We start from the raw sequence: 17,444 nt of genomic DNA, 5'->3' as shown, positions 1-17,444 counted from the left end.
ATTTATTTATTTGACAGAGAGAGACAGAGAGAGAGAGAGGGAACACAAGCAGGGGGAGTGGGAGAGGGAGAAGCAGGCTTCCCGCTGAGCAGGGAGCCCGATGCGGGGCTCGATCCCAGGACCCTGGGATCGTGACCTGAGCCGAAGGCAGGCGCTTAACGACTGAGCTACTCAGGTGCCCCGAAGAGTTTGTACCTTGAGACTATGTGGTCTTAACTTAAACTTACCACACAAAAGTTGCCATAGCTCAAATTTTGCTTGAAAACAGTCTCCTTTTAAAACAATGTGCCCACCAGTGAACCACCCCCACTCCAGGTTCAGAAGACTTAAAGCAGGGGCCTTGGAGTCAACCAGCCCCAGGTGTGATCGTTACAGGTCTGTGTGCGAGTGAAACTTCTCCAAGCCTCTGTCCTCTCCTCTGTAAAACAGGCAAAGAATAGAATTTATCTCAGAAGGTGGAAGTGATGCTGAATGTGATAATGTGTGTACTAGGCATTGTGCCTAGTACACACACATACACACCCTCAGTCAAAGCCATTTCTCTTTTGTCCTTGGTCTGGGAATAGTCTTTTATTTGGGGTATCTGTTCCCTCTGTTATCCTTGTCAGGATCTGTTGAATGTAGAGAGGCAGCATCTTCTAAGAGCCCTGGGTCAGCGTTACCAGGTGTAGTGAGCCACCATGTAGAGCCTGGCCAAAGGAGGAGGTAGGTTTCCACCTGGGCAGGAAGCAGCCAAAACCATCTTGGCTGAGGCAGAAGCTCGTTAGTAAGGAAGTCTTAGACTCTGCCCAGACTGCTACCTGGTTTCTAATTCTCTTGGCAGATCCTACTTCCTGCTGCTGCCTTATCCCTTTGTCTGGCCCTATTCTCTGTTTTCTGAGGAGTTCCTATTTCCCGACTTCCATCTCCTGGCCTTGCACGTGGGTATCTGTGTCTGTTGGTTCACCTTGCTTTCAGGAATTGGTGGCTTCTCACTTCCTGGCTAGCACACTACGGGTTCTCCACTTTCTGTCTTTTGATTCCCGTGCCTTCCTGGCTCCTGCCTGCTTATGTAGTCTTTGACTCACCTACCTTATCTCTTACTCTGCTCTCTATATTCCAGCCAGGTTTTGACCAACGTTTTGTTGTGCCGTACTGGTACTATGTGCACCTTGACTCATGACTGCTTATCAAGATGGTATGCACAAGACTTAACGAATGGTATGGAATGGGCACTACCCTGTCAGAATGGCTGTCAGCTCTAAACAACAGGGATGGCTGTCACTGCACATAGTGGCTGAATAGCAGCCCAGCTTACTAGACTCTAGACCCCTCCAACTGCTCTGAGAGGCCTTGTAGGGCTGGTGCCTCAGATTTGCTCCTTACTCATCTCCAGGCTTCGCACAGCTGGCCTTGTGCCCTGTTTCATGAGCTCCTATTACCCACGGTCCTAGAACTGACCTTCTTATCACCACTCTATCCAGAGGTCAGTAGGGGAAACCTGGCAACGTACTTAAAGAGATGGGTAGCACTGATGCCGAAACAGGAGGCAAAACATAAAGGCAGAAATATGTATATTCCAGGTATAGCAAAAGTCTCTCTTTTTTTAAAGATTTTATTTATTTGACAGAGAGAGACACAGCGAGAGAGGGAACACAAGCAGGGGGAGCGGGAGAGGGAGAAGCAGGCGTCCCGCAGAGCAGGGAGCCTGATGCGGGGCTCGATCCCAGGATCCTGGGATCATGACCTGAGCCGAAGGCAGACGCTTAACGACTGAGCCACCCAGGCGTCCCATAGCAAAAGTCTCTTTGCAGCAAAAGGCTCTGTATAAAATTGTGCTGTATCTTAAGAGCTGATTTTGTTTTCCTGGCCTGGCAAAAGGAAGTCTTTTCTGCACATGCCTTCTACAAACCTCTTTGAACCACTTATAGTCTATAAGAAACGATTTGGTTGTGTGTGATTTACAAATAAAGAGAATGAGAGAAAACCCTACACCTTCTGTTCTGTCAAAAGGCTGGATCTGTTCTTTCCCCCAACACTCCCCTAACTCAAAATATAAAGATCTACTACTGGGAACTTCCTTCTATATGGACATAAATCTTGAATGTAAAGAGGAAAGGGACAGTGCTTTCAGGATGGTTCTTGAGTAGAACTGCCATTTCAAAGGTTTGGGAATTATTAATGCTTTGGGGTTGGAATTAGGGGATGCAGTATCTTTTTTCCCCCTTTCTTTTGTTTAAAGTAGGCTCCACACCTAATATGGGGCTCGAACTCACAACCCCAAGATCAAGAGATGCATGCTCTATCCACTGAACCAGCCAGGCGCCTCTGGGGATGCAGTATCTTAAGAATAAATGATTGTGGGGTGTCTGGGTAGCTCAGTCGGTTGAGCATCGCCTTTGGCTCAGGTCATGATCCCAGGGTCCTGGGATCAAGCCCCACGTGGGGCTCCCTACTCAGTGGGGAGCCTGCTTCTCCCTCTCCCTCTGCCTGCTGCTTCCCCTGCTTGTGCTCTCTTTCTCTCTGTCGGAGAAGTAAATAAAATCTTAAAAAAAAAAAGAATAAATGACTGATAATAGCCAAAACAAACCAAGAAAGGGAACTTGCCCTGAGCCCACTTTCACCTCCAACAGGACTTAAATCCTGGAAACTCAAAGCCACAGATTCCCTGCAGCTGTGTGTCACTAACCACCTAGTTGTCTTTATGTACTCTCTAATTTCATTGCTCTCTCCCACTTTAATTTAAAAAGTCCACACTTACAGAAAAGATAAAAGAACAGTACAACAAACACCTGCGTACCATTGTCTTAGATTCACTGTCCTTGGCCACATCCTGAGCTTGCTCCCCCACCCTTAGGCTTGTTGCCCCTGAACTACCTGAAAGTTGCAAATATCACGACACATTTCCTCTAATACCTGCACCTCACACGAAGAAGCACAGTGTCCTACATAACCACAGTACCACTATGGTGCCTAAGAAAATGAAAAGTAATTCTATCATATTATGTAATATGCAGTCCATGTTAAAATTTTTCCAATTGTCTCCAAATCATCTTTTAGAGCTTTTTTTCCCCTGATCTAGGATCCAAAGTTCATACATCTCAAATGGTTGTTACATCACTTGAGTATTTTTATCTACAAAACTCCCCACACTCCCAAACTCGACTTTCCAGTCTTTTTGGCAGGAACACTGCATAGGCGAAGTCATGATCTTATTGCATCCCAACAGGAGACGCTTACTAGATGCTGGTAAGCTTGATCACTAGGCAGAGGTGATGACCTCCTCCTGCTTCCATTGTAAGGACACATTTTCTCGGGGTAATCCATAGTGAGATAATCCTATTCTCCAACAACCTCTCACTCAAAGGTTTTGAACCCATGGATAAGTCCTTGCCTGAATCAGTTATATTAGGGTTTGCATAGCACTGGTTTTCTGGTTCTTGTATTCCTTTCATTGTGTATTATTCAAACAATGACCCATCAGTACCCATCCTCTCTTTCCTCAGTGCATATGCTCTCTGGTTACTTCTTGCTGGGGCTTTCCCCCATGTCCTTGCTGACCACATCTGACCACTTTAGTCTAGACCCCAGGAGCCATTTGCTTATCCATCTACCTGCCCATCTCACGACTTCACCTTCAGCAAATTAAAAACAGAAACAAAGAAACACATGTTGCCTACCAATTTACAGTTCTTTAAAATTAAAATGGCTATAATACATATTTATTGGGTTAGACTGAAGAAAGTAGATAGAGAAAATCAGTTTTTTGTTTTGTTTTGTTTTAAATCAGATTGCCTAAGCCCTGAAAAATCTTTCCTCCTCACTAGGGTAAAGCCACTCATTCTGTCACAATCAGGCTTTTTGTAATGGTGTTGAACAGAAGCAACCTCATATCTTCAGGCCTCTGATGAGAATGTTGGAAGAACAGAGGTTTAGAAATCATGTAGCCCCAACGCCCCATTTTACACGGATAGAGAGACTCAGAGAGGTGAAGGCGCTTGCCCAGAGTCCCTCAGCTCCTTAATGGTAGAGCTAGGACAGAAACCTGATTTGAAAAATACCTCCTCTGATGTTCTTTTCGTTCCCTTCTCAAGTGCTTTGTGATTCGGCTGTTTAATGGGCAAGATGAAGCCATAGCATTCACGGCCTCCTTCATTGCTAATTTGCATTTTGCCTAAATCACCTTCCCACCTTGGAACGCTTTAAGTAAAAATTCCCATTAGGAGCCTTTTATTAATATTATTATTTTAAAAATCATCTTGATTTCTGCGGATCAATAGGGAAAATTTAGGAAGACTCAGGGAGCACATGCTACCATGACTTTAACCAGGAAAAAAATAAAGGTCTCGAGGACCTGCATCAGGCCGCTCCCCTAACGCCGCTTTCCCAGAGGCTGAAACGCCCTGCGGGTGACAATTCCAGGGATCTTAAGACGCCAGCCGGAATGCATCCTTCCCCGTCGCCCGCTTTAACGATGCAGTGAGAGGCACCGGGCTCCAGGAGCTTGTCTAACGTTCACAGGAGAGGGGAAAGTGGGGAACAAAGCCCAGCGTGGAAAAACCCAGCCCCGCAGCGCGAGGAAGGCAGGAGACCGCGCCCTGACTGCAGCGGCCCGGCGGGGTGCCGAGGCTCCGGAGCCGCAGTGCGCAGCGTGGGACTCACACCCCGGCAGGCGCCTCCCGCCCGCGCCGCCCCGCACAGCCCGCGGGGCCGCGGAGGCTACAGGCGGCCCTGGCTCTGGGCGCCTGCCCGTCCGAGTGCGGACGGCGCGCAGCATCATCCTCCAGCCCGCTGGAAGAGAGCCTCCAGCCCCGCGCCGCGAGCCGAGGTCTGCACACCGCGCCTCGCCCCGGCCGCCCCCCGCCGCCCCCCCCACCCCGCGCGCGCTCACCGGTCCGTGCGCCCATCCGGGAGCCGGCGGTGCGGGCCGTCTGTCCGTCTGCCCGGAGGTAGCGGGGACCGCCGAGCAGGGGCGGCGCCGTGGCCGGGGCGAGCGCGGCGATCAACAGGCGGCTCCCGGCCGGGCGCGGCGCCGGGGCGCGCGGCGTCAGCGGAGCAGCCTGGGAAGCGTAGTTCGCGGCGGCGCGCCGCGGCCGCGAGGAGGCGGGACCCCCCCTGCCGTGTCCTCCCCTGCAGGTGTTCTCTCCCGGACTCTACGTCCCGACCCCGTCACCGCTCTGCAGGCGGCGAGGACCTCAGCCTTGGGAAAAGACTGTGCAGGCTCTTTTGAGAAGCTCGGGGCTACAGATAGGATGGGTAGCAAAGGCTTTTCAAGCCTGTGAGGAGCTATTGGGTGAGTGAACATCTTTACGCGGAAGCTTTAAGAGCTCGTTTTTACTGGCTTTACTGGGGCCTGGGGCGGGGACGGGGGAAGGAGGAGTGCCTGAAAGTAGGGAGGTAAGCAGGTGGGGTTGAGCGAGGCTGATTTAACGTTTGGGGGTTAGGGTATTGAAGAGCTCGTGCACACGCGGTGGCCTTTACTAGATGTTAGACTGGACAACGCAGCCTCTCTCGAGTCTTAGCATCCTCATCTGTAAAATAAACTTAAAGCCTGAAGATACATTGTGAGGACTAAACCCATATTAAATGGTGCATATATGAAAGCACCTGTGTTGGGCACTTAACACATCCGCAATAAAGTTCCTTCCTTGGAAGTTACAGGGGTGTTCCTGGGCACACTTCTTGCCTGGAAAGTCCTACCTATAATACTAAGTTAAAAACAGGTGAGCTTCATTGGGCTGGGTAGATAAATGTTAAAACCCACCTCGCTTGTTATTGTCAGCCGTTTAGCCAGTTCACTTCATCCCGGAACGTACTGAAATGCCCTTTCTGCCAGGTTCTTGGGAGCTACAAAGATAGAGAAAATACGCTCTTGTCTCTGAGGCAAGAAAGTGGGGTGGGGTGACATTGGACCAAGCCCGAAATTCCTAAAATACGTGGCATAATGGGATTATCTTCCAGAAGCTTTCTCTAATTAGATGTGCTCTCACTCCTTTTTGAACCTCTTTTGCATTATTCTAGTGCAACTCTTTTTTTTAATTTTTTTATTATGTTAATCATCATAATTACATCATTAGTTTTTGATCTAGTGCAACTCTTGTATGTAGCATTTGTCTGGACAGTTTAAATGTGTTGACTTTTGTAAGTAGCCACTATGCAGTATTTCACCTTATGGTGAGATTTGCATCTTAGGGATGTGATGGAAGGAAGATAAACCAAAGGGATGGATAAAACATTGCTAGTGTAATCTGTAGTAGTCAAAGGGTGAATGGAGGTGAAACAGCCTCATAATCTGGCATGACCTCTGCAGGTATCATGTGGCAAAAAAAAAAAAAAAAACCCAGGAAATTCCATATTTGAAAATAACACAATTTGCATTTGTGAAAATACTTTCCTATTCATGTTCTTACTTGATTTTGGCAACAATCTGTGAAATACAGAGTAAGTATTTCCCCCAAATTTCTAAGAGGCGCAGAGAGGTGATATGACTTACTCAGGGTCATCTAGTTGATTATTAAGCCTATCTTCTCTCCTTCCACCCTGTGAATTCTCGACCTTCCCCAAAGAGGCACTCTCAGTACTCTTTCCTTTGTACATTGCAAAACAGGGCCATGCCTTCCCCAGAAGGTAGGTTGAATCAGAAAACAGTTAATTCTCTAAGGCTCTTGGAACTAGCTGGATGAACAATGGCACACCGGAGGTGCTTTCCACTTTCAACAGTGCTAATGGATTATACCCTGGGCCTCTTCACCAGGATGACACATCTGATCTGGAAATAGTGAAATGAAAGGAGGTGTGACCAAACCTGCTTAAATCGTGCTCCCAAGTTTTCTTGTCATTTGTTATTCCATATGTCCTGGGAGACATGATTTCTTTGACTTTTTTTGTGTTGTGCATAAATTTATCACCAATCATATCCTCTGTTAAATAAGAACAGGACTGCTTGCAAATCAAGCCAGCAGTTTTCCCAGAGAAAGCTGATGGTAGGCCTAAACTTAAAGTAATAAAACAATTTTATTCAGATTGAAAGAAAGAGTAGCAAAGGTTTGATATAGCAACAATACTCAGTGGTATACCATCTTTCTCTTTGGTTTTCTTGTGGTTCCCCACAAGAAAAATGCCTGTGTGTGATGAAATAAATGGAGAATTACTTCGGATGAAGTGTGTGAAAGGTAGCAAGCATAGAAATGATTTCTTAAGTTAAAGTCATAGTTGGCAGTGAAAGCAAAGTTACGAGAGCTCTGTGGCAGTCACAGAGCCATGTATGAGCTCCAGGAGGATGCTGACACCAAACGAAAGGAAGTAAGTTATGAAAAAGAACTTCTAATCAACCTCTGTCTGTACCATGAGGGCTAGAAGCTAGTAGATGTTAACGAAAGAGGCAGGAAGGTAGAACATTTAACCTTTCTATTTTTAATAGTTAAAACTTAATGGAAAGATATGATCAGTTCTAGTTTGTGTGGTTCTTTAAATCTAATACCCATGTCTAAAACTTTTTAAGGGCGAGAAGGATGTCAGCCATGCCTAGGACTTGTCAGCTGAAACCCATCATCATTCCTGGACCATATCTTGTAGGTTTAATTTATCAACTTGCTTTTTCGAAAATGAAAATGTAAATTTGAAACAGCTCGAGCTGGAAGGGACCTTACATATAATCTTATCTAGTGTCTTTGTGCAGGCAAGGAAGCTGATAGGTCAACAGTAAATGTCACTTGATAGAAAGTGAAAAATTCTGTGTGGCACTTATAATGAAGTATTTGCATTATTCACAATGGAATGTGTAGCATAGCTCATTAAGAACATGGAGCAGATACTGTTGCTTGCTTACTCAACATCCATTCACCCCTCTTCCTTCTTTACAGGATCCCGTTCACCCACCAGGGGAGGTGACCCTATTACCGTCTCAGAGGTACACTCCAAAAACTATCATGGGCAAGGGGAATAAGAGCCTCTTGACTGGCCAGTGAGCAGTTAGGGGTGGGCACGTGACCCCGTTCTGTCAGTGAAACCTGAGGAGAATTCTGCTGAAAGCCTTCTGGGAAAAATTTTCTTGCTCTTAAACAGAGACATACAGGGAAACATTCCACCATCTCCACTGGATGTTGTTGCATCTGGCTGTGTTACCTGAAACTTGACCCTTAGGACAAAGCCAACACATCAATGATGGCAGAATAAAGAGATGGAATGAGCCTGAGTCTATGATGTTGTTAAGTCAGCAAATCAATCAGACCTGCTGGCGTCCCACTTCTGGATTTCTTTTCTTTTTTTTTTAAGATTTTATTTATTAGAGAGAGAGAACATGTAGGGGGCAGGGGTAAAGGGAGAGGGAGAAGCAGACTCCCCTCTGAGCAGGGAGCCCAATGCGGGGCTCAATCCCAGGACCCTGGGATCAAGACCTGAGCGGAAGGCAGACGCTTAACCCAATGAGCCACCCAGGCGCCCCTGGATTTCGTGTTATATGAGATAATAAATATCCTTATTGCTGAATCAATTTGAGACATTTTCTGTTACTTGAAGCTGAAAACATCCTAAGTGTTACAGATGAAATGTAAAAGTAATTCTTTGGATGGACTAAAGGACTACTTCTCAGAGTTTATAAAAACAAACGACAACCACAGCCACAGGCAAAAGTTGGGGATGTTATCATGTAATGGATAGAAGTATGGGTTGTAACGTCAGACAGACCTGGGTTTGAACCCAGATATTTACTGCCTCAAGAGTTAACTGTGACCAATTTTTTTGAACCTCTCTAAGCCTCATTTTCTTTATCTCCAGACAGGGGATAATAATACTTACCACATGCGGTGGTTATACAAATTAAATGGGATAATTTGTGTCAAGTATGCTACAAAGGATCTGATGCCTAGTAAGCACTAGGGCGTGGCAACTACATTGCTGAACTATGAATTAAGTCACATTTATAATGTACTTGGCAACAGGCATCTAAAAGTGAATCACTATCTAATAGTGATCATGTTAAATGACATCATAGTAATATAATCAGCAAAATCCAGAATGTGGGCAACTCTACACAACAACCTATTTCTCCGATAAATAAATTGTAATACAATTAAAAGAGGGGGAGAGCTTATAGACACACAGAAACATAAGAGACAAATAATGAAATGCAATATGTAGCACATCTTGATTTGAACAAAACAGCTGTTAAAAATCACATGAGACAATTGAGGGACAACATGAGAACATAGGATATTTGATTATATTAAGATATTATTTTAAAGTTTTTAGATGTGATAATGGTACCATATATTTTTAAAAGAGTCCTTATCTTTTAGAAAGATACTATTGAATATTACTGAAAACTCACTGAATATTTGAAGAAGAAATAATATTTGGGGTTTGCTTTTAAAGATAAGCCAGTGTGAGAGTGGCAGTAGGGTGGCAGCATCAGGGTGTAGATGAAAAAAGATTGGTCACGAGTTGATAATGGTGGAAGCCGGGTGTTGGACCATTATTAAACTATTCTCTGTACATGTTTCAAAACAGCTTCATTGAGATACATTTAATATTTCATAAATTCACCCTTTTTAAAGTATACAATTAAATGGTTTTTAGTACATTCACAGAGTTATATAACTCTCACCCAATCTAACTTTAGAACATTTTCAAAATCCCAAAGAGCAAACCCATACGCATTGGCTGACCCTTCCCCCTACACTGCCAGACCCTGGTGACCACTAATCTATTTTTTCTTCTCTGAGTTTGCTTGTTCTGGACATTTCACATAAGTGGGATATATCATATGTGGTGTTTTGTGACTGCCTTCTTTCACTTAGCATAATGTTTTCATGGTTCATCCATGTTGTACCATATTATCAGTACTTTATTTTTTATGGCCAAGTAACATTCCACTGTATGGATATGCCACATTTTCTTTGTCAGTTGATGGGCATTTAGGTTGATTCCACATTTGGATATTATGGATAATGCTACTATGCATATTTGTGTACATCTTGTATGGACGTGTTTTCATTTCTCTTCGGTATATACCTATGCATAGTAGTGGTTAGGTCATACAGTAACTTTATGTTTAGCATTTTGAGGAACAGCCAAACTATTTTCCAAAGTAGCTGAATCATTTTACATTTTTATCAGAAATGTAGGAGGGTTCCAATTTCCTCCATATCTTTGCCATCCCTTCTTAATGTCTGTCTTTTTTGTTTTTATTGTAGTCATCCTAGTGGTTGGAAGTGGTATCCCCTTGTATTTTGATAGGCATTTCTCTCATGACTAATGATATCGAGCATTTTTTCATGTGCTTATTGGCCATTTTTATACCTTCTTTGGAGAAGTGTCTATTTAAATCCTTTGCTCAACTTTTTTCAGGTGTACGACATAGTGGTTTGACAATTCCATACATGAAATGCTTTCCACAAGTGTAGTTACCATCTGTCACCATACAAGGGTATTACAATATTATTGACTATATTCCCTATGCTGTACTTGTCCCGTGACTTATGTATTTTGTAACTAGAAGTTTGTACCTTGTAATCCCCTTTACATGTTTCACCTATTCTCCCCCACATCTCTCTCCTCGGCAACCATCAGTTTGTTCTCTGTATTTGTTTCTGTTTGCTTTGTTTTGTGTTTTAGATTCCATGTATAAGTGAAATCATACAGTATTTGTCTTTCCCTGACACATTTCACTTGCCATACTACTCTCTAGGTCTATCCATGTTGTCATGAATGGCAAGGTTTCATTCTTTTTTATAGCTGAGTAATTTTCCATTGTGTATCTATACCACATCTTCTTTATCCATTCACCTATTGGTGGATACTTAAGATTGCTTCCATATTTTGGCTATTGTAAATATTGCTGCAATAAACATAGGGGTGCATGTTCTTTTTGAACTAGTGTTTTTGTTTCCTTCAAGTACATACCTAGTAGTAGAATTACTGGATTGTGTGGTATTTCTATTTTTAATTTCTTGAGGAACCTCCATATACTGTTTTCCACAGTGGCTGTACCAATTTATATTCCCACCAACAGTGCACACGTTTTCCCTTTTCTCTACATCCTTGCCAACACTTGTTACTTCTTGTCTTTTTTTTTTTAAGATTTTATTTATTTGAAAGAGAGAGAGCATAAGCAGGGGAGAGGGGCAGAGGGAGAGGGAGAAGCAGACTACCGCTGAGCAAAGGAGCCTAATATGGGGTTCGATCCCAGGACCCCAGGATTATGACCTGAGCCAAAGGCAGACACTTAATTGACTGAGCCACCCAGGCACCCCTTTTTTCTTGTCTTTTTGATACTAGCCATTCTGACAGGTGTGAAGTGCTCCTTGTGGTTTTTATTTGTCTTTCCCTGATGACTAGTGATGTTGAGCATCTTTTCATGTGTCTGTTGGCCATCTGTATGTCTTCTTTAGAAAAATGTCTCTTGGGCGCCTGGGTGGTTCAGTCGGTTAAGCGTCTGCCTTCAGCTCAGGTCGTGATCCCAGGGTCCAGGTTTCGAGCCCCACGTCTGGACCCTGGCTCAGTGGGGAGCCTGCTTCTCCCTCTCCCTCTGCCTCTCCCCTGCTCATGCTCTCTCTTTCTCTGTATCTCTCTGTCTCAAATGAATAAATAAAATCTTAAAAAAAAAGAAAAATGTCTCTTCACAGATGAATGGACAAAGAAGATGTGATACACACACACACACACACACACACACACACACACACACACACACACACACACAGAGGAATATTATGCAGCCATCAAAAATGAAATCTTGCCATTTGCAATGACGTGGATGGAACTAGAGGGTATTATGCTAAGTCAAATAAGTCAATCAGAGAAAGGCAATTATATGATCTCACTGATATGTAGTATTTGAGAAACAAGGCAGAGGATCATAGGGGAAGAGAGGAAAAAATGAAACAAGACGAAATTAGAGAGGGAGACAAATTATAAGGGACTCTTCAGGAAACAAACTGAGGATTGCTGGAGTGGAGGGGGGTGGGAGGGATGGGGTGGCTGGGTGATAGACATTGGGGAGGGTATGTGTTGTGGGGAGTGCTGTGTATTGTGTAAGACTGTTGAATCATAGACCTATACCCCTGAAACAAATAATGTATTACATGTTAATAATAAAATAAATAAAGAAAAATAAAGAAAAAGAAAAGTGTCTCTTCAGGTCCTCTGCCCATTTTTAAATCAGATTTTTTTTTGGCGTTGAGTTGTATAAGTTCTTTATATATTTCGGATACTAACCCCTTGTTGTATATATCATTTACAAATGTCTCCTCCCATTCAGTAAGTTGCTTTTTCATTTTGTTGACGGTCTACTTTGCTGTGCAAAACCTTTTTAGTATGATGGTAGTCTCAGTTGTTTATTTTTGCTTTGTTTCCCTTCTCTAAGGAGACAGATCCAGAAAAATATTGTTAAGGCTAATGTCCAAGAGTTAATTGCCTATTTTTCTTTTAGGAGCTTTATGGTTTCAGGTCTTACATTTAGGTCTTTAATCCATTTTGAGTTTGTTTTTGAGTATGATGTAAGAAAGTGGCCCAATTTCATTCTTTTGCATGTACCTGTCCAGTTTTCCTAGCACCATTTGTGGAAGAGACTTTTTCTGCATTGCATATTCTTGCCTCCTATGTCCTAGATTAGTTGGCCATATAAATATGGGTTTATTTCTAGGCTCTCTATTCTGTTCCATTGATCTGTGTGTATATTTTTGTGCCAATATTACACTGTTTTGATTATAAAAGCTTTGGAGTATGGCTTGAAATCTGGAATTGTAGATACCTCCAGCTTTGTCTTTCTCAAGATTGCTTTGGCTATTTGGGGTCTTTTGTGGTTCCAAACAAATTTTAGGATTCTTTGTTCTAGTTCTGTGAAAAATACTATTACATTGTGATAGAGATTACATTGAATCTGTAGATTGCTTTGGGTAAACATTGATATTTATTTATAAAGATTTTTAATATATAAACATTTTATATAAACATTTATAAATATATGTACATATATTTATAAACATTTTAACAATATTAATTCTTCCAATCCATGAGCATAACACATCTATTTATTTGTGTCATCTTCAGCTTCTTTCATCAATGTGTTATAGTTTTCAGAGTACAGATCTTTCACCGCCTTGGTTAAATTTATTCCTAGGTATTTTATTCTTTTTAATGTAATCGTAAATGGGATTATTTTCTTAATGTCTCTTTCTTTTTATTTGGGTTATCTTTTTATTATTGACCTATAAAAGTTTTTATGTGTTCTGATTATATATCCTTTATTAGACATGTGATTTGCATATTTTTTCCCCTTCTGTGGATTGGTCCTTTTTTTGCTTTCTTGATGGCATCCTTTCATAAGCACCCTTTATCAGTTTGAGGAGGTTTCTGTCTATTCCTACTTTGTTTGATATTTTTATCATGAAAGGGTGTTGGGTTTCATCAAAGACTTTTTTTCTGTATCTTTAAAGATGATCATATGGGGTTTTCCCCTTTATTCTATTAATATGGTATATTACATTGATTTCCAGATGTTCAATTAACTATTCACTCCTATGATAAACCCCAACTGGTCATGGTATATAATCCTTTTTACATGTTGTTGGATTTGGTTTGCTAGTATTCTGTGGAGAATTTTTTCTCTGTATCCATAAGAAATGTTGGTCTTTAGTTTTCTTTACTTTTGATGTCTTTGCCTAGTTTTGGTATCAGAGTAATATAGGCCTTAGAGAATGATTTAGGAAGTGTTCCCTCTTCTTTTAGTTTTTGGAAGTATTTGTGAAGAATTGGTATTAATTCTTTTAATGTTAAGTAGAATTAACTCATGAAGCCATTTGGGCCTGGGCTTTTCTCTGTTGGAAATTTATTTATTTTTACTTTTTTAAAGATTATTTATTTGTCAGGTTGGGGGGAGAGCACAAGCAGGGGGAGTGGCAGGCAGAGGGAGAAGCAGGTTCTCTGCTGAGCAAGGAGCCTGATGCAGGACTTGATCCCAGGACTCTGGGATCGTGACCTGAGCTGAAGGCAGACAACTGACTGAGCCACCCAGGCGTCCCTAAGATTTTATTTATTTATTTGTCAGAGAGAGATAGAGCACAAGCTGGGGGAGTGGCAGGCAGTGGGAAAAGCAGGCTCCCTTCTGAGCAAGGAGCCTGATGCAGGACTGAGATCATGAACTGAGCTGAAGGCAGATGCTTAACCAACTGAGACACCCAGGCATACCGTCTGTTGGAAATAGAAAAATGACTAATTCAGTCTTTTTGCTCTTTCTACATATATTCAGAATATGTATTTCTTCTTGAGTCAGTTTCATTAGTTTATGTCTTTCTAGGAATTTATCCATTTCATCTAAGTTATCTAGTTTGTTGGCATAAAATTCTCCATAATTTTTATCATTCTTTTTATTTCTGTAAGGTCAATGTGATATCCCCTTTTTTACTCTTAATTTTAGTATTTGAGTCTTTTCTCTTTTTTCCTTGGTCAGTCTAGCTAAAGGTTTGTCAATTTTGTTGATCTTTTCAAAGAACCAAGTTTTGGTTTTCTTCATTTTCTCTATTGTTTTTCTAGTCTCCATTTAATTTATTTCTGCTATAGTCTTTATTAGTTTTATCATGGCCCAGATGGTTTTCACTCTGAATTCTACCAAGCATTTGAGAAAGAAATGATACCAATTCTCTGTAATGTCTTCTAGAAAATAGAAGCACAGTGAATACTTCCTAACTTGTTCTACTAGGCTAAGCATCACCCTAATAACAAAATCAAAGACATTAAAAGAAAGGAAAATTACAGGCCAATATCTCCCCTGAAAATGATGCAAAAGTCTTCAACAAAATGTTAATAGATTGAATCCAACAATGTATAACAAGAATTATGCATTATGACCAAGTGGGATTTTATCCCAGGTATGCAAGTCTGGTTGAACATTCAAAAAATCAATTAATGTAATCCATTAAATCAAGAGGCTAAGGAAAAATAATCATATAATCAATATCAATAGATACAGGAAAGGCCTTTGGCAAAATCCAACATTCATTCATGATAAGCTCCCAGCGAACTAGGAATAGAGGGGAACTTCCTTAATATGATAAACAATAGCTATAAAAACTCTACAGATGACATCATACTTAATGATGAGAAGGGAGATACTTTCTCCCTAAGATCAGAAACTAGGCAAAGTTGTCTCCTCTTGCCATTTCTGTTCAACATTGACTAGAAGCCCAGTTAATGTAATAAGACAAGAAGGGCTGGGGGGAAGGTACATACAGATTGGGAAAGAAAAAGTAAAACTGTCTTTGTTCATAGATGGTATAATTGTCTATGTAGAAAATTCCAAAGAATCATTGAAAACAAACAAACCCTGGAACTAATAAGTCATTATAACAAGGTTGTAGATACAAGGTTAATATACAAAAATCAATTGCTTTCCTATAATTGGAAGTTGAAATTAAAAATGCAACACGATTTACATTAGTACACCCTCCCCCCAAAAAAGCAAAGAAGCTTTGGTGAAGAAAGGATAATTTTTTCACAAATGGTGCTGGAACAACTGGACGCCCACGTGCAAAGGAGTAGATCTAAGTTCAGACATTTTGCTGTTCACAAAAATTAACTTGAAATGGATCATAGACTTAAACACAAAACTATAGAACTTCTAGAAGATAACATAGGAGAAAATCTAGGTAACTTTGAAATTGGCAAGGACTTTTTAGATACAACACCATCAGCAGACCCATGAAAGAAAAAATTGGTAAGTTGCCCTTGATTAACGTGAAAACTTAATCAAGTTTTCTGCTCTGAGAAAGACACTGTTAAAAGAATGGAAAAGCAAGCCACAGCCTGGGGAAAAATATTTATTGGCAAAGATGTGGGGAAGTTGGAACCTTCACACATTACCAGTGGGAATGTAAAATGGTGCTGTGATATGTGGGATGTGAAACAGTTCGGTGGTTCCTCAAAAAGCTAGACATAGAATTACCATATGACCCAGCAATTCCATTCCAGAGTATCTGTCCAAAGAAATTGAAAGCAAGGACTTGAACAGATACTTATATATCAATGTTCATTGCAGCATTATTTACAAAAGCCAAAAGTTGGAAACAACTCAAGTGTTCATCAACAGATGAATGGACAAACAAAATGTGATACATCCATACAATGGAATATTATTCAACCTTAAAAGGAATGAAGTTCTTTAAAACATTTTTTATTATCGAAATGTAGTTGACAATGTTATATTAGTTTCAGGTGTACAACATTGTGATTCAACAATTCTACACTCATTGTTACACTGTGAGAAGTGTAGTTACCATCTGTCACCATACAACCTTATTCCAATATCATTAGCTGTATTTCCTATGCTGTATTTTTCATCTCTGTGACTTATTTTATAACTGGAAATTTATACTTCCTAATCCCCTTTACCTATTTCACCCATCGCCCCACTTCCACCTTTCTAGCAACCATCAGTTCTCTATTTACGAGTTTGTTTCTTTTTTTTTAGGATCCCACATATAAGGGAAATTGTATGGTATTTGTCTTTCTTAGTCTGACTTATTTTACTTAGCATAATACCCTCTAGGTTCATCAGAATGAAGTTCTGATACATGCTACAATATGGATGAACCTTGGGGACATTATGCTAAGTAAAATAAGCCAGACACAAAAGGGCAAATATTGTTAAGTTTCTACTTATATGAAATATTTCAAATAGGCAAATTCATAGAGATGGAAAGTAGATGAGAGGTTACTAGGGACTGGGGGAGGCAGGAATGGGGAGTTATTGCTTAGCTGTTACATTTCTGTTTGAAGTGATGAAAAAGTTTTGGAAAACAAACTGGTGGTGATGGTTGCACAACATTGTGAATGTGATTAATGCTACTAAATTGTATACTTAAAAGTGGCTAAAGTGGGGGGCACCTGGCTGGCTCAGTTGGTAGAGCATGCAACTCTTGATTCAAGCCCCACGTTGGGTATAGAGCTTACTTAAAAATAAAATCTTTTAAAAAATGATTAAAATGGTTAGTTATTTTTATACCTATTTTACCACTATTTAAAAAGCTAATATGAAAATACAAAAAAACATTGAATCATATACTTTAAATGGATGAATTGTATGGCATGTGAACTGTTTCTCAAAGAAGCTGTTCAAACTATGCAATTTTATTTATTCTACTTTTGACGAGTAATTTTTTCCAGTTTTCTGTTATTCTGAAAATGCTGTAACAGACATTCTTACACATTTCCTGGTGTGTAGGTGCAAAATTTTCAATAGGGCGTATACAGTTTCTAGTATTGGAATTTCTGGTTTGTAAGAATGAACATGTACAGTTTTGCAAGATAATGGCAGAGTGTTTTTTCAAAGTAGTTGTACCAGTTGTACTTGTCCCAGCACTGCATAGAATTCCTATCTTCATCAATAATTGGTCGTGCTAAACTTAATTTTTTTCCAACATGGTGAATGTAAAATGGTTACTTTTTGTGGACTTAAGGTGAATTTTTCT

The 17,444-nt window shown here is 41.0% G+C and overlaps 1 protein-coding gene across 2 annotated transcripts in view; it reads right to left on the bottom strand.

The window, feature by feature from the left end:
* Positions 1–17,444, bottom strand: part of TMOD2 (tropomodulin 2) — an 81,702-nt gene that overhangs the window by 50,092 nt on the left and 14,166 nt on the right. The window contains exon 2 of one of the 2 annotated variants that reach the window (XM_027569006.2): positions 5,744–5,826. The gene's annotated coding sequence lies outside the window, so the exon portion shown is untranslated. Of the gene's footprint in view, positions 1–4,870; positions 5,025–5,743; positions 5,827–17,444 lie in introns of those variants that run through there. The other variant, XM_027569007.2, reaches the window with a different exon arrangement.

This window comes from Zalophus californianus, chromosome 6, assembly GCF_009762305.2.
Source record: "Zalophus californianus isolate mZalCal1 chromosome 6, mZalCal1.pri.v2, whole genome shotgun sequence".
In the NCBI taxonomy this organism is placed as follows: domain Eukaryota; kingdom Metazoa; phylum Chordata; class Mammalia; order Carnivora; family Otariidae; genus Zalophus; species Zalophus californianus.
The sequence above is the reverse complement of the archived record's forward strand: the minus strand, read 5'-3'. Positions and strand labels throughout refer to the sequence as shown.